Consider the following 27,455-nt stretch of genomic DNA (forward strand, 5'->3'; position numbering starts at 1 on the left):
CCCTCCCTCGCTGAGTGTGTGTGCCCCTCCCTCACTGTGTGTGTGCCCCTCCCTCACTGTGTGTATGTGTCCCTCCCTCACTGTGTGTGTGTGTCCTTCCCTCGCTGTGTGTGTGTGTCCTTCCCTCACTGTGTGTGTGTGTCCTTCCCTCGCTGTGTGTGTGTCCCTCCCTCGTGTGTGTGTGTGTCCCTCCCTCGTGTGTGTGTGTGTCCCTCCCTCGCTGTGTGTGTGTGTCCCTACTTCGCTGTGTGTGTCCCCCTCGCTGTGTGTGTGTGTGTGTGTGTGTGCGTGTGTGTCCCTCCCTCGCTGTGTGTGTGTCCCTCCCTCGCTGTGTGTGTGTGTCCCTACTTCGCTGTGTGTGTCCCCCTCGCTGTGTGTGTGTGTGTGTGTGTGTGCGTGTGTGTCCCTCCCTCGCTGTGTGTGAGCATGTCTCTCACTCTTGCAGTATTTGCGTGTTCCCATCACTCTGTGTGTGTGTCCCTCCCTTGCTTTGTATGTATGTGTCCCTCCCTCACTGTGTGTGTGTCCCTCCCTCGTGTGTGTGTCCCTCCCTCGCTGTGTTTGTGTGTGTGTGTGTGTGTCCCTCCCTCGCTCTGTGTGTGTATGTGTGTGTGTGTGTGTGTGTGTGTGTCCCTCCCTCGCTGTGTGCTTCTCCCCCTCGCTGTGTGTGTGTGTGTGTGTCCCTCCATCGCTGTGTGCGTGTCCCCCCGCTGTGTATGTACGTGCCCCTCCCTCACTGTGTGTGCCCCTCCCTCGCTGTGTGTGTGTGTGTGTGTCTCCCTCGCTGGGTGTGTGTGTCCCTCCCTCGCTGTGTGTGTGTGTGTGTGTGTGTGTGTCCCCATCACTGTGTGTGCGTGTGTGTGTGTGTGTGTGTCCCTCTCTCGGTGTGTGTGCGTGTCCCCCTCACTGTGTGCGTGCATGTCCCCCCCTCACTGTGTATGAACGTGTCCTTTACTCGCTGTGTGTGTGTGTGTCCCTCCCTCGCTGTGTGTGCGTGCCCCTCCCTTGCTGTGTGTGCGTGCCCCTCACTCGCTGTGTGGGTATCCCTCCCTCCCTCGCTGTGTGCCTGTCCCTACCTCGCTGTGTATGTGTGTGTGTCCCTCCCTCGCTGTGTGAGTGCCCCCCTCAATGTGTGTGTGTGTGTGTGTCTCCCTCGCTGTGTGTATATGTCCCTCCCTCGCTGTGTGTGTGTCCCCCTCACTGTGTGTGTGTGTCCCTCCCTCGCTGTGTGCGTGTCCCCCCGCTGTGTATGAACATGTCCGTCACTCACTGTGTGTGAGCGTATCGCTCCCTCGCTGTCAGCGTGTGCCCCTCCCTCGCTGTGGGCATGTCCCCCTCACTGTGTGCGTGTGTGTCCCTCCGTCACTGTGTGTGTGTCCCCCTCTGTCACTGTGTGTGCATGCCCCTCACTCGCTGTGTCTGCGTGTCCCTCCCTCGTTGTGTATGTCCCTCCCTCCCTCGCTGTGCGTACGTGTGTGTGTCCCTCTCTCGGTATGTGTGTGTGTCCCTCCCTCGCTGTGTGTATGTGTGCGTGTCCGTCCCTCGCTGTGTGTGTGTCCCTCCCTCATTGTGTGTGAGCATGTCTCTCACTCTTTCAGTGTGTGCGTGTCCCCCTCACTCTGTGTGTGTATCCCTCCCTCGCTGTGTGTGTGCGTGCCCCTCTCTCACTGTGTGTGTGTCCCTCCCTCGCTGTGTGTGTGTGTGTGTGTGTGTGTCCCTCCCTCGCTGCGTGTGTGTGTGTCCCTCCCTCGCTGTGTGTGTGTGTGTGTGTCCCTCCCTCGCTGTGTGTGTGCGTGTCCTTCCCTCGCTGTGTGTGTGTCCCCATCACTGTGTGTGTGTATGTGTGTCCCTCCCTCGCTGTGTGTGTGTGTGCGTGTCCCTCCCTCAGTGTGTGTGTGTGTGTGTCCCTCCCTCGCGGTGTCTGTGTGTGTCCGTGTCCCTCCCTCGCTGTAAGTGTGTGTGCATGTCCACCACTTGCTGTGTGTGTGTGTCTGTCCCTCCCTCGCTCTGTGTGTGTGTGTCCCCGTTCCACGCTGTGTGTGTGTGTGTCCCCCTCACTGTGTGTGTGTGTGTCCCTCCCTCGCTGTATGCGTGTCCCCCCGCTGTGTATGAACATGTCCGTCACTCACTGTGTGTGTGCGTGTCCCTCCCTCGCTGTGTGTGTGTGTGTGTGTCCCTACCTTGCTGTGTGTGTGCGTGTCCTTCCCTCGCTTTGGGCGTGTCCCCCTCACTGTGTGCGTGTGTGTCCCTCCGTCACTGTGTGTGTGGCCCCCTCTGTCACTGTGTGTGCATGCCCCTCACTCGCTGTGTCTGCGTGTCCCTCCCTCGTTGTGTGTGTCCTTCCCTCCCTCGCTGTGCGTATGTGTGTGTGTCCCTCTCTCGGTATGTGTGTGTGTCCCTCCCTCGCTGTGTGTATGTGTGCGTGTCCCTCCCTCGCTGTGTGTGTGTCCCTCCCTCGCTGTGAGTATGTGTGTGTGTCCCTCCGTCGCTGTGTGTATGTGTGCGTGTCCGTCCCTCGCTGTGTGTGTGTCCCTCCCTCGCTGTGTGTATGTGTGTGTGTCCCTCCATCGCTGTGTGTATGTGTGCGTGTCCTTCCCTCGCTGTGTGTGTGTCCCTCCCTCGCTGTGTGTGTGTGTGTGTGTCCCTCCCTCGCTGTGTGTGTGTCCCTCCCTCATTGTGTGTGAGCATGTCTCTCACTCTTTCAGTGTGTGCGTGTCCCCCTCACTCTGTGTGTGTATCCCTCCCTCGCTGTGTGTGTGCGTGCCCCTCTCTCACTGTGTGTGTGTGTCCCTCCCTCGCTGTGTGTGTGTGTGTCCCTCCCTCGCTGCATGTGTGTGTGCCCCTTCCTCGCTCTGTGTGTGTGTGTGTGTGTGTGTGTAATTCCCTCACTGTGTATGTGCGTGTCCCTCCCTCGCTGTGTGTGTGTGTGTGTGTGTGTGTGTGTCCCTACCTCGCTGTGTGTGTGCGTGTCCTTCCCTCGCTGTGTGTGTGTGTGCGTGTCCCTCCCTCAGTGTGTGTGTGTGTGTGTGAGAGAGAGAGAGTCCCTCCCTCGCTGTGTGTGTGTATATGTGTGTCCCTCCCTCGCTGTGTGTGTGTGTGCGTGTCCCTCCCTCAGTGTGTGTGTGTGTGTGAGAGAGAGAGAGACTCCCTCCCTCGCTGTGTGTGTGTGTGTGTGTCCCTCCCTCGCGGTGTCTGTGTGCGCGTCCCTCCCTCGCTGTAAGTGTGTGTGCATGTCCACCACTTGCTGTGTGTGTGTGTCTGTCCCTCCCTCGCTCCGTGTGTGTGTGTCCCCGTTCCACGCTCTGTGTGTGTGTGTGTCCCTCCCTCGCTGTGTGCGTGTCTCCATCGCTGTGTATGTACGTGTCCGTCACTCACTGTGTGTGAGCGTGTTGCTCCGTCGCTGTTTGCGTGTGCCCCTCCCTTGCTGTGGGCGTGTCACCCTCACTGTGTGTGTGTCTGTCCCTCCTTCGCTGTGTGTGTGTGTCCCTCCCTCGCTGTGTGGGTGTGTGTCCCTCCCTCGCTCTGTGTGGATGTGTGTGTGTCCCTCCCTCGCTGTGTGTGTGTCTGTCCCTCCCTTGCTCTGTGTGTGTGTGTCCCCCTCGCTGCGTGTGTGCGTGCCCCTCTCTCACTGTGTGTATGTCCCTCCCTCGCTGTGTGTGTGTGTGTGTGTGTCTCCCTTGCTGGGTGTGTGTGTCCCTCCCTCGCTGTGTGTGTGTGTGTGTGTGTGTGTGTCCCTCCCTCGCTGTGTGTGTGTGTGTGTGTGTGTCCCTCCCTTGCTGTGTGTGTGTGTGTCCCTCCCTCGCTGTGTCTGTGTGCCCCTCCCTCACTGTGTGTGCGTGTGTGTCCCTCCCTCGCTGTGAGTGTGTGTGTGTGTCCCTCCCTCGCTGTGTGTATGTGTGTGTGTCCCTCCCTCGCTGTGAGTGTGTGTGTGTCCCTCCCTCACTGTGTGTGCGTCTGTCCCTCCCTCGCTCTGTGTGTGTGTGTCCCCCTCGCTGCGTGTGTGCGTGCCCCTCTCTCACTGTGTGTATGTCCCTCCCTCGCTGTGTGTGTGTGTGTGTGTGTGTGTGTGTGTGTGTCTCCCTCGCTGGGTGTGTGTGTCCCTCCCTCGCTGTGTGTGTGTGTGTGTGTGTGTGTGTGTCCCTCCCTCGCTGTGTGTGTGTGTGTGTGTGTGTGTGTCCCTCCCTCGCTGTGTGTGTGTGTGCCCCTCCCTCGCTGTGAGTGTGTGTGTGCGTGTCCCTCACTCGCTGTGTGTGTGTGGCCCTCCCTCGCTGTGTGTGTGTGTGTGTGTGTGTGTGTCCCTCCCTCGCTGTGTGTGCGTGTGTGTCCCTCCCTCGCTGTGTGTATGTGTGTGTGTCCCTCCCTCGCTGTGTGTGTGTGTGTCCCTCCCTCACTGTGTGTGTGTGTGTCCCTCCCTCGCTGTGTGTATGTGTGTGTGTCCCTCCCTCGCTGTGTGTGTGTGTGTCCCTCCCTCACTGTGTGTGTGTGTGTCCCTCCCTCGCTGTGTGTATGTGTGTGTGTCCCTCCCTCACTGTGTGTGTGTGTGTCCCTCCCTCGCTGTGTGTATGTGTGTGTGTCCCTCCCTCGCTGTGTGTGTGTGTGTGCGTGTGTGTCCCTCCCTCGCTGTGTGTGTGTGTCCCTCCCTTGGTGTGTGTGTGTGTGTCCCTCCCTCGCTGTGTGTGAGTGTGTGTGTGTTCCTCCCTCGCTGTGTGTGCGTGTGTGTGTCCCTCCCTCGCTGTGTGTGTGTGTGTCCCTCCCTCACTGTGTGTGTGTGTCCCTCCCTCGCTGTGTGTGTGTGTCCCTCCCTCACTGTGTGTGTGTGTGTGTGTCCCTCACTCGCTGTGTGTATGTGTGCGTATCCGTCCCTCGCTGTGTGTGTGTCCCTCCCTCATTGTGTGTGAGCATGTCTCTCACTCTTTCAGTGTGTGCGTGTCCCCCTCACTCTGTGTGTGTATCCCTCCCTCGCTGTGTGTGTGTGTGTTTGTCCCTCCCTTGCTGTGTGTGTGTGTGTCCCTCCCTCGCTGTGTGTGTATGTGTCCTTCCCTCACTGTGTGTGTGTGTCCCTCCTTCGTTGTGTGTGTGTCCCTCCTTCGTTGTGTGTGTCCCTCCTTCGCTGTGTGTGTGTCCCTCCCTCGCTGTGTGTGTCCCTCCCTCGCTGTGTGTGTCCCTCCTTCGTTGTGTGTGTCCCTCCTTCGCTGTGTGTGTGTCCCTCCCTCGCTGTGTGTGTCCCTCCCTCGCTGTGTGTGTGTGTGTCCCCCTCGCTGTGTGTGAGCATGTCTCTCACTCTTGCAGTATGCGCGTGTCCCCCTCACTGTGTGTGTGTCCCTCCCTCGCTTTGTATGTATGTGTCCCTCCCTCACTGTGTGTGTGTGTGTCCCTCCCTCGTGTGTGTGTGTCCCTCCCTTGCTGTGTGTGTGTGTGTGTGTGTGTGTGTGTGTGTGTGTCCCACCCTCGCTGTGTGTGTATGTGTCCCTCCCTCGCTCTGTGTGTGTGTGTGTATGTGTCCCTCCCTCGCTCTGTGTGTGTGTGTCCCTCCCTCGCTGTGTGTGTCTATCCGTCCTTCGCTGTATGTGTGTGTCCCTCCTTCGCTGTGTGTGTGTCCCTCCCTCGCTGTGTGGGTGTGTGTCCCTCCCTCGCTCTGTGTGTGTGTGTGTGTGTCCCTCCCTCGCTGTGTGTGTGTGTCTGTCCCTCCCTCGCTCTGTGTGTGTGTCCCCGTTCCACGCTATGTGTGTGTGTGTGTGTGTGTCCGTCCCTCGCTCTGCGTGTGTGTGTGTGTGTGTGTGTCCCTCCCTCGCTCTGTGTGTGTGCGTGTCCCGCTCACTCTGTGTGTGTCCCTCCCTCGCTGTGTGTGTATGTGTCCCTCCCTCGCTGAGTGTGTGTGCCCCTCCCTCGCTGTGTGTGTGCCCCTCCCTCGTGTGTGTGTGTGTCCCTCCCTCGCTGAGTGTGTGTGCCCCTCCCTCGCTGTGTGTGTGTCCCTCCCTCGTGTGTGTGTGTCCCTCCCTCGCTGTGTGTCTATGTGTCCCTCCCTCGCTGAGTGTGTGTGTCCCTCCCTCGCTGAGTGTGTGTGCCCCTCCCTCACTGTGTGTGTATGTGTCCCTCCCTCACTGTGTGTATGCGTGTCCCCCTCACTGTGTGCGTGCATGTCCCCCCCTCACTGTGTATGAACATGTCCTTTACTCGCTGTGTGTGCGTGTCCATCCCTCGCTGTGTGCGTGTGTGTCCCTCCCTCGCTGTGTGTGCGTGCCCCTCCCTTGCTGTGTGTGCGTGCCCCTCCCTCGCTGTGTGGGTATCCCTCCCACCCTCGCAGTGTGCCTGTCCCTACCTCACTGTGTATGTGTGTGTGTCCCTCCCTCGATTTGGGCGTGCCCCACTCAATGTGTGTGTGTGTGTATGTCCCTCCCTCACTGTGTGTGTGTGTGTGTGTCCCTCACTCGCTGTGTGTATGTGTGCGTATCCGTCCCTCGCTGTGTGTGTGTCCCTCCCTCATTGTGTGTGAGCATGTCTCTCACTCTTTCAGTGTGTGCGTGTCCCCCTCACTCTGTGTGTGTATCCCTCCCTCGCTGTGTGTGTGTGTGTTTGTCCCTCCCTTGCTGTGTGTGTGTGTGTCCCTCCCTCGCTGTGTGTGTATGTGTCCTTCCCTCACTGTGTGTGTGTGTCCCTCCTTCGTTGTGTGTGTGTCCCTCCTTCGTTGTGTGTGTCCCTCCTTCGCTGTGTGTGTGTCCCTCCCTCGCTGTGTGTGTCCCTCCCTCGCTGTGTGTGTCCCTCCTTCGTTGTGTGTGTCCCTCCTTCGCTGTGTGTGTGTCCCTCCCTCGCTGTGTGTGTGTGTGTCCCTCCCTCGCTGTGTGTGTGTGTGTCCCCCTCGCTGTGTGTGAGCATGTCTCTCACTCTTGCAGTATGCGCGTGTCCCCCTCACTGTGTGTGTGTCCCTCCCTCGCTTTGTATGTATGTGTCCCTCCCTCACTGTGTGTGTGTGTGTCCCTCCCTCGTGTGTGTGTGTCCCTCCCTCGCTGTGTGTGTGTGTGTGTCCCTCCCTCGTGTGTGTGTGTCCCTCCCTTGCTGTGTGTGTGTGTGTGTGTGTGTGTCCCACCCTCGCTGTGTGTGTATGTGTCCCTCCCTCGCTCTGTGTGTGTGTGTGTATGTGTCCCTCCCTCGCTCTGTGTGTGTGTGTCCCTCCCTCGCTGTGTGTGTCTATCCGTCCTTCGCTGTATGTGTGTGTCCCTCCTTCGCTGTGTGTGTGTCCCTCCCTCGCTGTGTGGGTGTGTGTCCCTCCCTCGCTCTGTGTGTGTGTGTGTGTGTGTCCCTCCCTCGCTGTGTGTGTGTGTCTGTCCCTCCCTCGCTCTGTGTGTGTGTCCCCGTTCCACGCTATGTGTGTGTGTGTGTGTGTGTCCGTCCCTCGCTCTGCGTGTGTGTGTGTGTGTGTGTGTGTCCCTCCCTCGCTCTGTGTGTGTGCGTGTCCCGCTCACTCTGTGTGTGTCCCTCCCTCGCTGTGTGTGTATGTGTCCCTCCCTCGCTGAGTGTGTGTGCCCCTCCCTCGCTGTGTGTGTGCCCCTCCCTCGTGTGTGTGTGTGTCCCTCCCTCGCTGAGTGTGTGTGCCCCTCCCTCGCTGTGTGTGTGTCCCTCCCTCGTGTGTGTGTGTCCCTCCCTCGCTGTGTGTCTATGTGTCCCTCCCTCGCTGAGTGTGTGTGTCCCTCCCTCGCTGAGTGTGTGTGCCCCTCCCTCACTGTGTGTGTATGTGTCCCTCCCTCACTGTGTGTATGCGTGTCCCCCTCACTGTGTGCGTGCATGTCCCCCCCTCACTGTGTATGAACATGTCCTTTACTCGCTGTGTGTGCGTGTCCATCCCTCGCTGTGTGCGTGTGTGTCCCTCCCTCGCTGTGTGTGCGTGCCCCTCCCTTGCTGTGTGTGCGTGCCCCTCCCTCGCTGTGTGGGTATCCCTCCCACCCTCGCAGTGTGCCTGTCCCTACCTCACTGTGTATGTGTGTGTGTCCCTCCCTCGATTTGGGCGTGCCCCACTCAATGTGTGTGTGTGTGTATGTCCCTCCCTCGCTGTGTGTGTGTGTATGTGTGTGTGTCCCTCCCTCACTGTGTGTGTGTGTCCCTCCCTCGCTGTGTGCGTGTCCCCCCGCTATGTATGAACGTGTTTGTCACTCACTGTGTGTGAGCGTGTCGCTCCCTCACTGTCAGCGTGTGCCCCTCCCTCGCTGTGGGCGTGTCCCCCTCACTGTGTGTGTGCGTGTCCCTCCGTCACTGTGTGTGTGTGTCCCTCCCTCGCTGTGTGTGCATGCCCCTCACTCGCTGTGTGCGCGTGTCCCTCCCTCGTTGTGTGCGCATGTCCCTCCCTCACTGTGTGTGCGCGCGTCCCTCCCTCGCTGTGTGTGCGCGTGTCCCTCCCTCGCTGTGTGAGCGTGTCGCTCCTTGTTTTGTGTGTGTGTGTGTGTGCGTGTCCCTCCCTCGCTGTGTGCGTGCATGTCCCTCCCTCACTGTGTGCGTGCGTGTCCCCCCGCTGTGTATGAACGTGTCTGTCACTCACTGTGTGTGAGCGTGTCGCTCCCTCACTGTCAGCGTGTGCCCCTCCCTCGCTGTGGGCGTGTCCCCCTCACTGTGTGTGTGCGTGTCCCTCCGTCACTGTGTGTGTGTGTCCCTCCCTCGCTGTGTGTGCATGCCCCTCACTCGCTGTGTGCGCGTGTCCCTCCCTCGTTGTGTGCGCATGTCCCTCCCTCACTGTGTGTGCGCGCGTCCCTCCCTCGCTGTGTGTGCGCGTGTCCCTCCCTCGCTGTGTGAGCGTGTCGCTCCTTGTTTTGTGTGTGTGTGTGTGCGTGTCCCTCCCTCGCTGTGTGCGTGCATGTCCCTCCCTCGCTGTGTGCGTGCGTGTCCCTCCCTCGCTGTGTGCGTGCATGTCCCTCCCTCGCTGTGTGCGTGCGTGTCCCTCCCTCGCTGTGTGCGTGCGTGTCCCTCCCTCGCTGTGTGTGCGTGTCCCTCCCTCGCTGTGTGTGCGTGTCCCTCCCTCGCTTTGTGTGCGTGTCCCTCCCTCGCTGTGCGTGCGTGCCCCTCGCTCGCTGTGTGTGTGTGTGTCCCTCCCTCGCTGTGTGTGTGTGTGTGTGTGTGTCCCTCCCTCGCAGTGTGTGTGTGTATCCCTCCCTCGCTGTGTGTGTGTGTATCCCTCCCTCGCTGTGTGTGTATCCCTCCCTCGCTCTGTCTGTGCCTGTCCCTCCCTCGCTGTGTGTGTGCCCCTCCCTCGCTGTGTGTGCGTCCCTCACTGTGTGCATGTCCCTCCCTCGCTGCGTCTGCGTGTCCCTCCCTCGCTGTGTGTGTCACTCCCTCCCTCGCTGTGTGTGTCCCTCCCTTACTGTGCGTGTATGTGTCCCTCCCTCACTGTGTGTGTGTGTCCCTCCTTCGCTGTGTGTGTGTCCCTCCCTCGCAGTGTGTGTGTCCCTCCCTCGCTGTGTGTGTGTATGTGTCCCTCCCTCGCTGTGTGTGTATGTGTCCCTCCCTCACTGTGTGTGTGTGTCCCTCCATCGCAGTGTGTGTGTCCCTCCCTCGCTGTGTGTGTATGTGTCCCTCCCTCGCTGTGTGTGTATGTGTCCCTCCCTCACTGTGTGTGTGTCCCTCCTTCGCTGTGTGTGTGTCCCTCCCTCGCTGTGTGTGTGTTTGTGTGTGTGTGTGTGTGTGTGTGTCCCTCCTTCGCTGTGTGCGTGTCTCCATCACTGTGTATGTACGTGCCCGTCACTCACTGTGTGTGAGCGCGTCGCTCCCTCACTGTTTGCGTGTGCCCCTCCCTCGCTGTGGGCATGTCCCCCTCACTGTGTGTGTGTCTGTCCCTCCCTTTGTGTGTGAGTGTGTGTGTCCCTCCGTCGCTGTGTGCGCGTGCCCCTCACTCGCTGTGTGCGCGTGTCCCTCCCTCGTTGTGTGCGCGTGTCTGTCCCTCAGTGTGTGTGTGCGCGTCCCTCCCTCGCTGTGTGAGCGTGTCCCTCCTCGTTTTGTGTGTGTGTGTGTGTGTGTGTGTGTCCCTCCCTCGCCGTCTGCGTGCGTGTCCCTCCCTCGCTGTGTGTGCGTGTCCCTCCCTCGCTGTGTGCGTGTCCCTCCCTCGCTGTGAGCGTGTGTCCCTCCCTTGCAGTGTGTGCGTTGTCTCCCACTTGCGCTGTGTGTGCGTCTCCCTCCCTTGATGTGTGTGTGTGTGCGTTTGTGTGTGTGTCCCTCCCTCGCTGTGTGTGTGTGTCCCTCCCTCGCTGTGTGTGTGTGTGTGTGTGTGTGCGAGTCGCTCCCTCGAGGGTGTGTGTGTGTGTGTGTCCCCCTCCGTCGCTGTGTGTGTGTGTCCCTCCCTCGCTGTGTGTGTGTGTGTGTGTCCCTCCCTCGCTCTGTGTGTGTGCGTGTGTGTGTGTCCCTCCCTCGCTCTGTGTGTGTGCGTGTGTGTGTGTCCCTCCCTCGCTGTCTGTGTGTGTGTGTGTCCCTCCCTCGCTGTGTGTGCGCGTCCCTCCCTCGCTGTGTGTGCGCGTCCCTCTCTCGGTGTGTGTGCGCGTCCCTCCCTCACTGTGTTGGCGCGTCCCTCCCTCACTGTTTGTGTGTGACCCTCCCTCTCTGTTTGTGTGTCCCTCCCTCGCTGTGTGTGTGTCCCTCCCTCGCTGTGTGTGTGTCCCTCCCTCGCTGTGTGTGCGCGTCCCTCCCTCGCTGTGTGTGCGCGTCCCTCTCTCGGTGTGTGTGCAGCGTCCCTCCCTCACTGTGTTGGCGCGTCCCTCCCTCACTGTTTGTGTGTGACCCTCCCTCTCTGTTTGTGTGTCCCTCCCTCGCTGTGTGTGTGTCCCTCCCTCGCTGTGTGTGTGTCCCTCCCTCGCTGTGTGCATGTCCCCCTCACTGTGTGCGTGTGTCCCTCCCTTGCTGTGTGTTTGTCCCTCCCTCGCTGTGTGTGTGTCCCTCCCTCGCTTTGTGTGTTTCCCTCCCTCGCTGTGTGCGTGTCCCCCTCACTGTGTGTGTCCCTCTCTCGCTGTGTGTGTGTATGTGTGTCTCTCTCTCGCTGTATGTGTGCGTGTTCCTTCCTCACTGTGTGTGTGCTTGTCCCTCCCTCGCTGTGGGTGTGCGTGTCCCTCCCTTGCTCTGTGTGTGTGTGTGTGTGCGCGTGGTGCGTGTCCCTCCCTTGCTGTGTGTGTGCGCGTCCCTCCATCACTCAGTGCGTGTGTGTCCCTCCCTCGCTGTGTGTGTGTGTCTCCATCACTGTGTATGTACGTGTCCGTCACTCACTGTGTGTGAGCGCGTCGCTCCCTCACTGTTTGCGTGTGCCCCTCCCTCGCTGTGGGCGTGTCCCCCTCACTGTGTGTCTGTCCCTCCCTTTGTGTGTGAGTGTGTGTGTCCCTCCGTCACTGTGTGCGTTCCCCTCACTCGCTGTGTGCGCGTGTCCCTCCCTCGTTGTGTGCGCGCGTCCCTCCCTCGCTGTGTGAGTGTGTCCCTCCTCGTTTTGTGTGTGTGTGTGTGTGTGTGTGTGTGTGTGTCCCTCCCTCGCTGTGTGTATGTTCCACTCCCTCGCTGTGTGTGTGCGTGTCCCTCCCTCACTGTGTGTGTGCGTGTCCCTCCCTCGCCGTCTGCGTGCGTGTCCCTCCCTCGCTGTGTGTGCGTGTCCCTCCCTCGCTGTGTGTGCGTGTCCCTCCCTCGCTGTGAGCGTGTGTCCCTCCCTTGCAGTGTGTGCGTTGTCTCCCACTTGCGCTGTGTGTGCGTCTCCCTCCCTTGATGTGTGTGTGCGTTTGTGTGTGTGTCCCTCCCTCGCTGTGTATGTGTGCGAGTCGCTCCCTCGGAGGTGTGTGTGTGTGTCCCTCCGTCGCTGTGTGTGTGTGTGTGTGTCCCTCCCTCGCTGTGTGTGTGTCACTCCCTCACTGTGTGTGTGTGTGTCCCTCCCTCGCTTTGTGTGTTTCCCTCCCTCGCTGTGTGCGTGTCCCCCTCGCTGTGTGTGTCCCTCTCTCGCTGTGTGTGTTTGTGTGTGTCTCTCTCTCGCTGTATGTGTGTGTGTTCCTTCCTCACTGTGTGTGTGCTTGTCCCTCCCTCGCTGTGGGTGTGCGTGTCCTTCCCTTGCAGTGGGTGTGCGTGTCCCTCCCTCGCTATGTGTGTATGTGTCCCTCCCTCGCTGTGCGCGCGTGTCCCTCCCTCGCTGTGCGCGCGTGTCCCTACCTCGCTGTGCGCGCGTGTCCCTCCCTCGCTGTGTGCACGTGTCCCTCCCTCGCTGTGCGCGCGTGTCCCTCCCTCGCTGTGCGCGCGTGTCCCTCCTTCGCTGTGTGCACGTGGCCCTCCCTTGCTGTGTGCACGTGTCCCTCCCTTGTTGTGTGAGTCTGTCCCTCCCTCGCTGTGTGAGTGTGTCCTTCCCTCCCTCGTGTGTGCGTCCCTCCCTCGTGTGTGTGTCCATCCCTCGTCTGTGTGTGTGTCTGTCCCTCGCTGTGTGTGTGCCCCTCCCTCGCTGTGTGTGTGCGTGTCCCTCCCTCGCTGTGTGTGCGCGTCCCCCCCTCGCTGTGTGTGCGCGTCCCTCCCTCACTGTGTTGGCGCGTCCCTCCTCGTGTGTTTGTGTGTGTCCCTCCCTCGCTGTGTGTGTGTGTCCCTCCCTCGCTGTGTGTGCGTGTCCCTCCCTCGCTGTGTGTGCGTGTCCCTCCCTCGCTGTGTGTGTGTGTGTGTGTGTGTGTGTGTCCCTCCCTCGCTGTCTGTGTGTGTCCCTCCCTCGCTGTGTGTGTGTGTCCCTCCCTCGCTGTCTGTGTGTGTCCCTCCCTCGCTGTGTGTGTGTCCCTCCCTCGCTGTGTGTGTGTATCCCTCCCTCGCTGTGTGTGTGTATCCCTCCCTCGCTGTGTGCATGTGTCCCACCCTCGCTGTGTGAGTGTGTCCCTCCCTCACTGTGTTGGCGCGTCCCTCCCTCACTGTGTGTGCGTGTCCCTCCTCGTGTGTTTGTGTGTGTCCCTCCCTCGCTGTGTGTGTGCTTGTCCCACCCTCGCTGTGTGTGTGTGTCCCTCCCTCGCTGTGTGTGTGTCCCTCCCTCACTGTGTGTGTGTGTGTGTCCCTCTCTCGCTGTGTGCATGTCCCCCTCACTGTGTGCGTGTGTGTCCCTCCCTCGCTTTGTGTGTGTGTGTCCCTCTCTCGCTGTGTGTGAGCGTCTCCTTCCCTTGCCGTGTGTGTGTTCCTCCCTCGCTGTGTGTGTGTCCCTCCCTCGCTTCGTGTGTTTCCCTCCCTCGCTGTGTGCGTGTCCCCCTCACTGTGTGTGTCTCTCTCTCGCTGTGTGTGTGTGTGTGTCTCTCTCTCGCTGTATGTGTGCGTGTTCCTTCCCCACTGTGGGTGTGCGTGTCCTTCCCTTGCAGTGGGTGTGCGTGTCCCTCCCTCGCTATGTGTGTGTGTGCGTGTCCCTCCCTTGCTCTGTGTGTGTGTGTGTGCGTGTCCCTCCCTCGCTGTGTGTGTGCGCGTCCCTCCCTCGCTGTGTGTGTGTCCCTCCCTCAGTGTGTGCGTTCGTGTCCCTCCCTCACTGTGTGCGTGCGTGTCCCTCCCTCGCAGTGCGTGTGTGTCCCTCCCTTGCTGTGTGTGTGTGTCCCTCTCTCCCTGTGTGTGTGTGTCCCTCCCTTGCAGTGTATGCGTGTCCCCCACTTGTGGTGTGTGTGCGTGTCCCTCCCTCGGGGTGTGTGTGTGTGTGTGTGTGTGTCCCTCCCTCGCTCTGTGTGTGCGCGTCCCTCCCTCGCTGTGTGTGTGTTTCCCTCCCTCGCTGTGTATGAGCGTGTCCCTCCCTCACCGTGTGTGTGTCCCCCTCACTGTACGTGTCCCTCCCTCGCTGTGTCTGTGTGTCCCTCCCTCGCTGTGTGTGTGTCCCCCTCACTGTGTGCGTGCGTGTTCCCCACTTGCGGTGTGTGTGTGCCTGTCCGTCCCTCGCTGTGTATGTGAGGGTCCCTCCCTCGCTCTGTGTGTGTGTGTGCGTGTCCCTCCCTCGCTGTGGGAGTGCATGTCTCTCACTCTACAGTGTGTGCGTGTTCCTCCCTCACTGTGTGTGAGCGTATCCCTCCCTTGCTGTGTGCGTGTGTCCTTCGCTCGCTGTGTGTGAGCGTGTCCTTCCCTTGCTGTGTGTGTGTCCCTCCCTTGCTGTTTGTATGTGTGTCCCTCCCTTGCTGTGTGTGCGTGTACTTCCCTCGCTGTGTGTGAGTGTGATTCCTTCCTCGCTGTGTGCGTGTGTCCCTCCGTCGCTGTGTGCGTGTGTGTCCCTCCCTGGCTGTTTGTATGTGTGTCCCTCCCTCGCTGTGGGAGTCCCTCCCTCGCTGTGTGTGTGTGTACTTCCCTCGCTGTGTGTGAGTGTGATTCCTTCCTCGCTGTGTGCGCGTGTCCCTCCCTACCTGTGTCCCTCCCTCGCTGTGTATGCGTGTCCCTCATCGTTGTGTGTGTGTGTATCCCTCCCTCGCTGTGTGCGTGTGTCTTGCACTGTGTGCGTGCGTGTCCCTCCCTCGCTGTGCGTGTCCCTCCCTCGCTGTGCGTGTCCCTCCCTCGCTGTGCGTGTCCCTCCCTCGCTGTGTGTGTCCTTCCCTCGCTGTGTGTGTCCTTCCCTCGCTGTGTGTGTCCTTCCCTCGCTGTGTGTGTCCTTCCCTCGCTGTGTGTGAGTGTGATTCCTCCCTTGCTGTGTGTGCGTGTCCCTCCCTCGCTGTGTGTGCATGTCCTTCCCTCGCTGTGTGTGAGTGTGATTCCTCCCTCGCTGTGTGTGTGTGTCCATCCCTTGCTGTGTGTGTGTCCCCCTCACTGTGTGCGTGCGTGTCCCTCCCTTGTGGTGTACGTGCGTGTCCCTCCCTCGCTGTGTGTGCGTGTCCCTCCCTCTCTGTGTGTGCATGTCCCTCACTCTGTGTGTGTGTGTGTGTGTGTGTGGGTGTGTGTGTCCCTCCCTCGCTGTGTGCGTGTCTCCCTCACTGCGTTTGTGTCCCCCTCACTGTGTGCGTGTGTGTCCCTCCCTCGCTGTTTGTGTGTGTCCCTCCCTCGTTGTGTGTGTGTGTGTCCCTCCCTCGCTGTGTGTGAGTGTGTCCCTCCCTCGCTGTGTGTGTGTGTCCCTCCCTCGTTGTGTGTGTGTGTCCCTCCCTCGCTGTGTATTTGCATGTCCATCCTTTGCTGTGTGAGTGTGGCCATCCTTTGTTGTGTGTGCGCGTGTCCGTCCCTCGCTGTGTGTGTGCGTGTCCCTCCCTCTCTGTGTTTGTGCGTGTCCCTCCCTCTCTGTGTTTGTGCGTGTCCCTCCCTCGCTGTGTGTGCGTGTCCCTCCCTCGCTGTGTGTGTGCGTGACCCTCCCTCGCTGTGTGCGTGTCTCCCTCACTGCGTTCGTGTCCCCTTCACTGTGTGCGTGTGTGTCCCTCCCTCGGTGTTTGTGTGTGTCCCTCCATCGCTGTTTATGTGTGTCCCTCCATCGCTGTGTGTGCGTGTCCCTCCCTTGCTGTGTGTGCGTGTCCCTCCCTCGTTGTGTGTGCGTGTCCCTCCCTTGCTGTGTGTATGTGTCCCTCCCTCGTTGTGTGTTTGCGTGTCCATCCTTCGCTGTGTGTGTGCGTGTTCCTCCCTCTCTGCATATTTCAGCAAGTCCCTCCCTTGCTGTGTGTGTGTGTTTGTATGTGTCACACCCTCACAGTACGTGTTTGTGTATGTGTCCCTTCGCTGCGTGTCCCTCACTCGCTGGTTGCGTGTGTGTCACTCCCTCGCGTTGTGTGGATGTCTCTCTGTCTCGCTTTGTATGTGAGTCTCCCTCCCTCGCTGTGAGTGTGCGTGTCCCCCCTCGCTGTGTGTGTGTGTGTGTCCCATTCTCACGGTGTGTGCCTGTGTTTGTGTGCTTGTGCATGCACGTGTCCCACCCTCGCTGTGTGTGTGTCCCCCTTGCAGTGTATGTGAGTGTTCCTCCCTTGCTCTGTGTGTGTGTGTGTGTGTGTGTGTGTGTGTGTATATATGCGTGTCACTTCCTCACTGTGCCTTTATGTCCCTCCCACGCTGTGTGAGTGAGTGTGTGTGTCCCTTCCTCGCTTTCTGTGTATGTGTGTCCCTCTTGCTATGTGTCCGTGTCACTCCCTCGCTGTGTGTGTGTCCCTCCCTTGCTCTTTATGTATATCCCCCTCGCAGTGTGAGTGCATATCCCCCCTTTCTTTGTGTGTGCGCGTGTCCCTCCCTCGCTGTGCCTGTGCGTGTCCCCTCTCGCTGTGTGTGCGTGCACCCTCTCAATTTCTGTGCACATGCCCTCCCACTCGCCGTGTTTCTGCTTGTTCCTAATTCTCAGTGTGTGCGCGTGTCCCTCCCTTGCTGTCTATGTGCATATCCCTCCCTCGCTGTGTGTGTGTGTCAACTCGCTCTGCGTTTGTGTGTGTGTGTGTCCCTCTCTCGCTCTGTGTGTGTGTCCCTCCCTCGCTGTATGTGCGCATATCCCTCCCTCGCTGTGTGTCTCAGCAAGTCCCTCCCTCGCTGTGTGTGTAAGAGTCACAGCATCACAGGATTTATGACTACTTGGAAAACCATAGTTAAATTAGCCACAGTCAGTATGGGTTTGTGAGGGGTCAGGTCATGCCTCACAAACCTGATTGAATTCTTTGAGGATGGGAATATTGGTTTCCTGGTAAGTAATTGTTTTGGGTGACACTGAAATTGGTGGGAAAGTGGACAGCGAAGAAGGTTATCTATGATACAACAGGATGAACAGTACTGCTGGGATAGTGGGCTGAAGAATAGCAGATGGAGTTTAATTAGATAAATGTGAGGTGTTCCATTTTGGTGAAACAAACCAGGGTGGGACCTGTACAGTTAATGTTTGGGCCCTGGGTAGTGTTGTCAGTCAGAGACCCAAGGATGCAGGTAGACAGTTCTTTGTAAGTGGTGTCCCAGGTAGACAGGCTGGTGAAGCAGGCGTTTGGGATGGTTACCTTCTTTGGGGAGAGCATTAAGAATAGGAGAAGGATGTCATGTTGTGGCTGTAAAAGACATTGGTGGGGCCACCATTAAAACATTGTTGATCAGTGGGAAGAACTGATCTAGTTCACAAACCCCCTTTAGGGAAAGACATCAAATATTCTAACCTGGTCTGGCCGACATGTGACTCCAGACCCACAGCAATATGGCTGACTCTGAGCTGCCCTCTGGGTAATTAGCAGAGGGGTCAAAGAACGTTGTTCCAGGCCGTGACACCCACATCCCATGAATGAATATATAAAAATACCCATGTCCCTCCGTCCCTCTGCAAACCCCTCCAGCTGCAGCAATCCGTACTGGCTTTGTAACACCCTGACCCCTCTCTGTAACACTCTCACCACCTCCAGCACCTTCACCTCTCCCTGTTCCTATTGTGTCAATGAACCCTGACCGCGGCTCCCCTTCCCACAGCCCTCCTCCTGCGAGCAGACCCATTCCAATCCATTTACATTTACTCCTAAAATACACTCTCACTTCAGGATTTTAAGTACTTTTTGGTGATCTTCTCAGCCTCATAATCTAGTATGATTCCTTTTGATCTGAGTGAGGGATCAGTGGGAATTTCTTGCTGAGGTTTTTACTGTTTCATTCGAACGTCCTTTTGTTGAATATTTTGCATTGTCCCTTCAAATGATTTCCATTGTCCATTTACAGACACATATTCCAGTCTGTTTAGCCTATTTACCTTGGTCAGTTCTCCTCTCAAACTCATGTCATTGGCTATTTTTGTTTCTAGTTGTAGCTTGTCCTTTCTGTGATTCACTTTAAAACTTTATATTTAATTAAACTGCACTTTATCACAATTTCCTGAAGGATCTCTCCTGGTGACATGACTCATTCACTAAGTTTCATTACACGGTCGCTCTGCGATAGTTATGTCCCTTAACAGTTGCACAATGTGTTTTTCAAAGAAACACTGAAAAAAAAAATTCCGAACTCCTTCCAATATCAATGTTGACCGTGTGATTGTCCCAGATTATACAAATATTGACGTTTTCCAAAATTATCACAATGCCTTTGTTAAAAAATTCCAATGAGTTCCTGTTTAATGCAGTGATGAGCAATGAAGCGCTGTTTGGTGGCTAAAACTGTTCTGCTGCTTGTGTCCTTGGCAAGTAGTAGCCAGAATTTACATTCAGACTGACTCGACTTCATGATCTGAGGCCAAATGCTTTCTCTGTAATGCCTTTGTTATCCATTATTGTTAGCGTTGCCCATTTTGCCTGAGTTTGCACATGATTACGAACCACTGAATATTTTTGTTCACCCTGTATCCATATCTCCCTGGTGTCTAAATCTCTTCTATCTCTGTGTCACAAATCCATCGACCTTATTGCAGCAACTTTGTCCGTTCAAAAACATAATATTCTCTCTTCCACAATTTTCTGTCACAAGTCTATTTTCTGATGTACAATTTTAGATAAACTCTGTCCCATCCTATTCCTTTCTGCTTGTCTTCAGCCACATTCCCATGCTGTTCCATTGCTTCACCTTTTCCCTTTGGATTTGAAAAGCTCCTTTCACCTGCATCCTCTCTGTCAGTTTAATGCCCTGTCCATAAACCTACCGACATGATTGGCCAGGACACTGCTCCCAGCACAGTTCCAGGGGGACCATCCTCATAGATTTTTTTTTTAATCAGGTATGGGAAGTGTGAGTCTCTGGCTGACCAGCCTTTCTTGCCCAGTCCCAGAAGCCCTTGAACTGAGTAACTTGCTCGGCCATTTCAGAGGGTAATTGAGAGGCAAACCCTTTGCTGTGGGGATGTCGTGCAGACCACGTGAGGATGGGCAGATGTCCTTCTCTAAAGGACAAGTGTTTGGATTTGTTGTACATCAGTAATGGTTTCATACTTCTTTGTGGATTGTTAATTATTATTTTTAAAATTATTGATTTCAAATGTCTCCTTTTCAGATGGCGGGATTCAATCCTGCCTCCCCTGAACATTAGCTGAGGTTTTGGATCCATTCTCTCGCAATAATACCACTAGGCCATAACTTCACCTGCTCACTGGGTGCTCATCCCTGAGCACTGATACCAGGGCATCATGAAGCTAAACCCATTCTTCCCACACAATTGTGTGATCCTGACATCTTCCAGCAATCTGGGACTATCACTTAATATCGCTCCATTTTCCAGATCTCTGTGGAACTCAGTGCCATTCTCCATGTGTAACCCTCACTGCATCTGTTTAATTTCCCATTCTGTCTATTTCTCTGTCTCCTGTAGATACTCAGGAAAGTCCTGACTCAATAGTCTTCACAGCTGCGGGGTGGATCGTGCATCATCACATTGAACGCAGTTGGTCTGCCAGAGAGAGACAAAGGGAAAGGAGATCTGGAGCCTTCAATAAATCCTGTAGTGAGGTAAGGTCACCCACAGTGCACAGAGCAAAGAGCAATGAGAGGGCTCCAAACATCTGTTAACACAACATGACACAGATACAGTGCTGGAGGGGAGCACAGTACACACACACACACACCCCAGGCTCAATCACCACCCCAATGTAAGTTCTGTTATATTAAAACTCACTACTCTGCAACAGTCTATCTACGGCATGTCTTGTGGTCCAGTGTCATCAATAATTTTTAATTCCTATAACAGATCCTATCGCTGTAACCTCCTCCCTTCCCGATAGTCCCTCCACATATTTGAAATGTACTGCATTCCAGACTACCATCCCTATCCCTGTAACTTGGTTCAGTGTCTACAATATGCCTTTCTCCTCCAATAAGGTAAAAACAAGGACTGCAGATGCTGGAAACCAGAGTCTAGATTACAGTGGTGCTGGAAAAGCACAGCAGGTCAGGCAGCATCTGAGGAGCAGGAAAATCGACATTTCGGGCAAAAGCCCTTCATCAGGAACAGAGGCAGGGAGCCTGCAGAGTGGGGAGATAAATGAGAGGTGGGTGGGGATGGGGAGAAAGTAGCATAGAGTCCAATAGGTGAATGGGGGTGGGGATGGGGGTGATAGGTCAGAGTGGAGGATGGGGGAAGGTAGCAAAGAGTACAATGGGTGAATGGGGGTGGGGATGGGGGTGATAGGTCAGAGAGGAGGGTGGAGTGGATCGGTGGGAAGGGAGATAGGCCATTGGGACAGGTCATGAGGGCGGGGCTGAGCTGGAAGGCTGGAGGTGGGGTGAGATGGGGGAAGGGGAAATGAGGAAACTGGTGAAGTCCACATTGATGCCCTGGGGTTGAAGTGTTCCGAGGCGGAAGGTGAGGCGTTCTTCCTCCAGGCATCGGGTGGTGAGGAAGTGGCGGTGAAGGAGGCCCAGGACCTGCATGTCCTCGGCAGAGTGGGAGGGGACGTTGAAATGTTGGGTCACAGGGCGGTGGGGTTGATTGGTGCGGGTGTACCCGAGATATTCCCTAAAGTGCTCTGCTAGGAGGTGTCCAATCTCCCCAATGTAGAGGAGACCGCATCGGGAGCAACGGATACAATAAATGATATTGGTGGATGTGCAGGTAAAACTTTGGATGTGGAAGGCTCCTTTGGGGCCTTGGATGGTGGTGAGGGGAGAGGTGTGGGCGCAGGTTTTGCAATTCCTGCGGTGGCAGGAGAAGGTGCCAGGATGGGAGGGTGGGTTTTTCGGGGGGCATGGAACTGACTAGGTAGTCACGGAGGGAATGGTCTTTGCGGATAGTGGAGAGGGGTGTGGAGGGAAATATATCCCTGGTGGTGGGGTCCGTTTGGAGGTGGAGGAAATGGCAGCGGATAATTTGGTTGATGCGAAGGTTGGTAGGGTGGAAGGTGAGCACCAGGGGCGTTCTGTCCTTGTTATGGTTGGAGGGGTGGGGTCTGAGGGCGGAGGTGCGGGATGTGGACGAGATGCGTTGGAGGGCATCTTTAACCACGTGGGAAGGAAAATTGCAGTCTCTAAAGAAGGAGGCCACCTGGTGTGTTCTGTGGTGGAACTGATCCTCCTGGGAGCAGATACGGCAAAGGTGGAGGAGTTGGGAATACGGGATGGCATTTTTGCAGGAGATAGGGTGGGAAGAGGTGTAATCCAGGTAGCTATGGGAGTCAGTGGGTTTGTAAAAAATGTCAGTGTCAAGTCGGTCGTCATTAATGGGGATGGAGAGGTCCAGGAAGGGAAGGGAGGTGTCAGAGATGGTCCAGGTAAATTTAAGGTCAGGGTGGAATATGTTGGTGAAGTTGATGAATTGCTCAAACTCCTCACGGGAGCACGAGGTGGCGCCAATGCAGTCATCAATGTAGCGGAGGAAGAGGTGGGGAGTGGTGCCGGTGTAATTACAGAAGATGGACTGTTCTCCGTAGCCAACAAAGAGACAGGCAGAGCTGGGGCCCATACGGGTGCTAATGGCTACCCCTTTGGTCTGGAGGAAGTGGGAGGATTCAAAGGAAAAATTGTTAAGGGTGAGGACAAGTTCAGCCAACCGAATGAGAGTCTCGGTGGAATGGTACTGTTGTGGACGTCGGGAGATGAAGAAACAGAGGGCTTCGAGGTCCTGGTCATGGTGGATGGAGGTGTAGAGGGATTGGATATTCATGGTGAAGGTGAGGCGTTGGTGGGCCAGGGAAATGGAAGTCTTAGAGGAGGGGTAGGGTGTGAGTGGTGTCTCAAACGAATGTGTGTAGTTCCTGGACTAGGGGGGACAGGACAATGTCAAGGTAGGGAGACATGAGTTCGGTGAGGTAGGAGCATGCTGAGACAATAGGGCAGTTGGGGTGGTTAGACTTGTAGAACCGGACAGTGGGGGATCCCGGACAATGAGGGTGGAAGCTGTGGGTGGGAGATCTCCTCCTGAGGTGATGAGGTTCTGTATGCTCTGGGAGATGACGGTTTGGTGATGGGAGGTGGGTCATGGTAGAGGGGGTGGTAGGAGGAGGTGTCTTTGAGTTGGCATCATGGCTTCAGCGGTGTAGAGGTCAGTGCACCAGACTACCAGTGCACCCCCTTTATCTGCTGGTTTGATGGTGAGGTTGGTATTGGAGCAGAGGAAGTGGACGGCTGTACGTTGTGAGGGTGAGAGTTTGGAGTGGGGGAGGGGGGAGATAGGTTGAGGCAGTTAATGTCTCGGAGGAAGTTGGAAATGAAGAAATCGAAGGCAGGTAATAGGCCAGCGCGGGGTGTCCAGGTGGATGGAGTGTATTGGAGGCGGCAAAGGGGTCCTCAGAAAATAGGCGGGAATCTTCATTGTAAAAGTAAGCTCTGAGGTGGAGGTGGTGGAAGAAGTGTTCGATGTCACGGCGTGTATTAAATTCATTGATGTGTGGATGGAGGGGGATAAAGGTGAGGCCTTTGCTGAGGACTGATCATTCATCCTCTGTGAGGGGGAGGTCCGGGGGATGGTGAAAACTCGGCAGGACTGGGAGCTGGGACCAGGCGTAGGTGTGGAGCTGGGGGAGGGAACTGAGCCTGTAACTGGAGTGGGTGTGGTGTTAGGGGGAATGGGGGTGGAGTCATGAGCAGGGGTGGGGTTCCCCTCAGGGTTCTGGGGGCAGGGATGGTGACGGTGGGACCTGGGGGTGGTGTCAGCAGAATGCAGGTGAGTGGCGTTGGTGGGGACGGAAGTGGTGGCAAACACGGCAGTGGGGGGGGGGGGGGGGGGGGGGGGGGGGGGGGGATCGGGGGGCGTAGAAGTCACTGTGTGTGTGACATCAGCGATGATGTGAGGGGTGGAAGTGATGTCACTTGTGGTGTATGAGGAATTGTGAGGGGCGGAAATGGCATTTACTTTATTTTAACCAATAATTTCCTGTCACAAATCTGTTTGACAATGTCATTTTTAATTAAACTCAGTCCCTTACTGTTTCTTTTGGTCTTCATTCATATCTCCATGGTGTTCCAATATTTCAACCTTTCTCTTTGGACTTGGGAATTTCCATTCACCTCAGACCTGTCCCCCTCCTCATCTGTGTCCATTTATATCACACTGCATAATCCTGGCACCTGAGGAGCCTATCTCAATAAAATAGCTCAGTCCTCCCTGAGTACTGGTAGCAGTGCTCACTGGTCAGAACTACTTCTGATGATACCATTGTGTGATCCTGATACATTCCTGCACTCTGTTGATATCACTGTCTCTCTCCATGTGTTATCCCTCACTGTGAGGGTCTAATTGCTGCCTCTGTCAGTGTCTCTCACTCTTGCAGCTCCTCCAGATCCTGAGCCAACAGCATTCTCCACTCCAGAGGGAAGCAACTGCACAGGCCATGGATGGAGACTGGGAATTTCCAGATCTCTGTGGGACTCAGTGCCATTCTCCATGTGTACCCTTCATTGCAGCAGTGTAATTTACCATTCTGTCTCCTGTAGGTATTCCTGATGTCCCTGACTCAGCAAAATTCCCAATTCCTGTCTCGTACATCACCACATTGAAGACAGTTGCTCAGCCAGAGAGAGATGGAGAGTGAAATCTGGAGCCTTCAGTAAATCCTGCAGCCGGTAAGATCACTCACAGTAAACAGCACAGGGAGGAGTTCATGGGCTTTAATTCAGACCCTGAGGGCATGATGTAGGAACAATGCTGGGCAAGGAACATGAGAAAATTCTCAGGCTTCATTATCACCATCTTGTCTGTAAATTCAACTGTTCCACAGAACCCTCCCTATGTCTGTCAGTTTCTCCACTGTCTGTTTCATAAATACCACTTCCCCTATCTCTATCAGCCCCAACAATCCTGCCTATCCCTGTAAGCTCCTCCGACCAGTACAACTCTCCAAGTTTTTGCCTTTGCCTTTAGTGCCGGGTTCTGTCACATCTCTCCTTAACTGAAGAAAAACAACTCTTCAGTTCCTTAAGCCATCCTGGTCAGTGTAGTCCTTTCCAGACCTGAAAAACCTCCCTGTCTTTGTGACTTCTTTGAACTCCTACTACCTTCATGATCTCTGTAACATTCCCGTCACGACAACAAAAAAGCTCTGTACCTTAGTAACCTCCTCCAGCCGTTAGACTCCTCCTTGTGTCTGGGCACAAAGCAGAGTGACCCTGCTTCTCTCATAAATTAGTTTCTGCATTTCTAATGATGACTATGAACTCTTCCTGTCTCTAAAACGCACTTAGTCTCTGTAAACTCTGCTGGTCCCGATTGATGGAATTTCCTTCGGTAAAAACCTTTATACCTTTAACCTCCTCCAGACGTGACCACACAGTTTATTTCTAAAACCTCTATGAATGATAGAGTCATAAAGATGTACAATTTGGAAACTCGCCCTTCGGTCCAACCCGTCCATGCCGACCAGATGTCCAAATTCAGTCTCGTCCCACCTGCCAGCGCCTGGCCCAAATCCCTTCAAATCCTTCCTATTCATATACCCATCCAAATGCCTCTTAAATGCTGTAATTGTACTAGCCTCCTCCACATCCTCTGGCAGCTCATTCCATACAGGAACCACCCTCTGTGTAAAAGTTGCCCCTTGGGTCTCTTTTATATCTTTCCCCTCTCAACATAAACCTATGCCCTCTATTTCTGGACTCCCTGACCCCAAGGGAAAAGACTTTGTCTATTTATCCTATCCATACCCCTCATAATTTTGTAAACCTCTGTAAGGTCACCCCTCAGCCTCCGACGCTCCAGTGAAAATAGCCCCAGCCTGTTCAGCCTCTCCCTGTAGCTCATATCCTCAAACCCTGGCAACATCCTTGTAAATCTTTTCTGAACCATTTCAAGTTTTACAAACCTTTCCGATAGGAAGTCTACCAAAATTGCATGCAATATTCCAACAGTGGCCGAATCAATGTCCTGTTCAGCGCAACATGACCTCCCAACTCCTGCACTCAACACTCTGACCAATAAAGGAAAGCATACCAAATGCCGCCTTCACTATCCTGACTACCTGTGACTCCTCATTCAAGGAACTATGAACCCACACTCCAAGGTATCTTTGTTCAGCCACACACCCGAGGAACTTACCATTAAGTGTATAAGTCCTGCTAAGATTTGCTTTCCTAAAATGCAGCACCTCGCATTTATCTGAACTTAACTCCATCTGCGAGCTCTCAGCCCATTGGCTCAGCTGGTTCAGATCCTGTTGTAATCTGAGGTAACATTCTTCGCTGTCCTCCAATTTTGGTGTCATCTGCAAACTTACTAACTGTACCTCTTCTGCTTACATCCGAATCATTTATGTAAATGACAAAAAGTAGAGGACCCAGCAACGATCCTTGTGGCACTCCACTGGTCACATGCCTCCAGTCTGAAAAACAACCCTCCACCACCACCCTCTGTCTTTTACCTTTGAGCCAGTTCTGTATCCAAATGGCTAGATCTCCCTGTATTCCATGAGTTCTAACCTTGCTAATCAGTCTCCCATGGGGAACCTTGTGGAACGCCTTACTGAAGTCCATATAGATTACATCTATCACTCTGCCCTCCTCAATCTTTTTTTTACTTCTTCTAAAAACTCAATCAAGTTTATGAGACATGATTTCCCACACACAAAGCCTTGTTGACTACCCCTAATCAGTCCTTGCCTTTCCAAATACATGTATATCCTGTCCCTCAGGATTCCCTCCAACAACTTGCCCACCGCCGAGGTCAGGCTCACTGGTCTGTCGTTCCCTGGCTTGTCTTTACCACCCTTCTTAAACAGTGGCACCACTTTTGCCAACCTCCAGTCTTCTGGCACCTCACCTGTGACTATTGATGATACAAATATCTTAGCAAGAGGCCCAGCAATCACTTCTCTAGCTTCCCACAGAGTTCTCGGGTCCACCTGATCAGTTCCTGGGGATTTGTTCACCTTTAACCATTTCAAGACATCCAGCACTTCCTCCTCTGTAATCTGGACGTTTTGCAAGATGTCACCATCTCTTTCTCTACAGTCTATATCTTCCATATGCTTTTCCACAATAAATACTGATGCAAAATATTCATTTAGTATCTCCCCCATTTTCTGTGGCTGCACAAAAAGGCCGCCTTGCTAATCTTTGTGCGGCCCTATTCTCTCCCTAGTTACCCTTTTTTTCTTAATATATTTTTTAAAAACCCTTTGCATTCTCCTTAATTCTATTTGTCAGACCTATCTCATGTCCGCATTTGCCCTCCTGATTTCCCTCTTAAGTATACTCCTACTTCCTTTATACTCTTCTAAGGATTCACTTGATCTATCCTATCTATACCTGACATATGCTTCCTTCTTTTTCTGAACCAAACACTCAATTTCTTTAGTCATCCAGGATTCTCTCTACTTACCAGTCTTCCCTTTCACCCTGACAGGAATATACTTTCTCTGGACTCTTGTTATCTTATTTCTGAAGGCTTCCCATTCTCCAGCCGTCCCTTTACCTTCGAACATCTGCCGCCAATCGGCTTTCAAAAGTTCTTGCTTCATACCATCAAAATGGGCCTTTCTCCAATTTAGAACATCAACTTTTAGATCTGGTCTATCCTTTTCCATCACTATTTTAAAACAAATAGAATTATGGTCGCTGGCCCCAACGTGCTCACCCACTGACCCCTCAGTCACCTGCCCTGCCTTATTTGCCAAGAGTAGGTCAAGTTTTGCACCTTTTCTAGTAGGTACATCCATATACTGAATCAGAAAATTATCTTCTACACACTTAAAAAAAATCCTCTCCATCTAAACTTTTAACACTATGGCAGTCCCAGCCGATGTTTGGAAAGTTAAAATCCCCTCCCATACCTACCCTATTATTCTTACAGATAGCTGAGATCTCCTTAGAAGTTTGTTTGGCAATTTCCCTTTGACTGTTGGAGGGTCTGTAATACAATCCTAATAAGGTGATCATCCCTTTTTATTTCTCAGTTCCACCCAAATAACTTCCCTGGATGTATTTCTGGGAATATCCTCCCTCAGCTCAGCTGTAATGCTATCCCTAATCAAAAATACCACTCCCCCTCCTCTCTTGCCTCCCTTTCTATCCTTCCTGTAACATTTGTATCCTGGAACATTAAGCTGCCAGTCTTTCCCATCCCTGAGCCATGTTTCTGTAATTGCAATGCGATCCCAGTCCCATGTTCCTAACCATGCCCTGAGTTAAGCTGCCTTCCCTGTTAGGCCCCTTGCATTGAAATAAATGCAGTTTAATTTATTAATCCTACCTTGTCCCTGCCTGTCCTTACTGTTTGGCTCACTTCTGTTCTCAGTTGTCCCCATCTCAGAACAAGTTCCCAAAATCTTCCCTGTGATTGTTACCACGTCCCATCCCTGCATTCCTCAAAATCCCTGGAAAGTCCTCCCATTCCTAAAACCCACCCTGTATCTGTCAAGCTGTTCCATCTTCCACAACCCTCCCTATCACTGTAAGACAGCCCCCCCCCCCCCGTCCCAGTAACTACAGCCCGCTGCATCACTAAATGCCAGTAGTCACTGTGCATCTCTATAAACTTACTATCTATATAACCTCCTTCAGTCCCCACAGCCCTCCCTGTCTCCATAAACTCCTTCAGTCCCCACGAGTCTCCCTATCCATGTAACCTGAATCATTCCCCACAAACCTCCCTAACTCCATAAACTCCAAAAGGCCTCACGACCCTCCCTATCTCCATAATCTCATCCTGACCCAATGACCCTCCCGTTCAGAGTAACCTCCTTCAATCCCCATGATCCTCCTGAT

The 27,455-nt window shown here is 54.9% G+C and overlaps 1 long non-coding RNA gene across 3 annotated transcripts in view; it reads left to right on the forward strand.

Moving 5' to 3' along the window:
* LOC140470556 (uncharacterized) overlaps positions 1–27,455 on the forward strand; it is a 161,342-nt gene that overhangs the window by 127,857 nt on the left and 6,030 nt on the right. For all 3 annotated transcript variants that reach the window (XR_011956514.1, XR_011956513.1, XR_011956515.1), the window contains exons 3-4: positions 19,138–19,274; positions 23,193–23,321. This is a non-coding gene — a long non-coding RNA (uncharacterized lncRNA). The remainder of the gene's footprint in view (positions 1–19,137; positions 19,275–23,192; positions 23,322–27,455) is intronic.

The sequence above is a fragment of the Chiloscyllium punctatum genome, chromosome 52 (assembly GCF_047496795.1).
Source record: "Chiloscyllium punctatum isolate Juve2018m chromosome 52, sChiPun1.3, whole genome shotgun sequence".
NCBI lineage: Eukaryota > Metazoa > Chordata > Chondrichthyes > Orectolobiformes > Hemiscylliidae > Chiloscyllium > Chiloscyllium punctatum.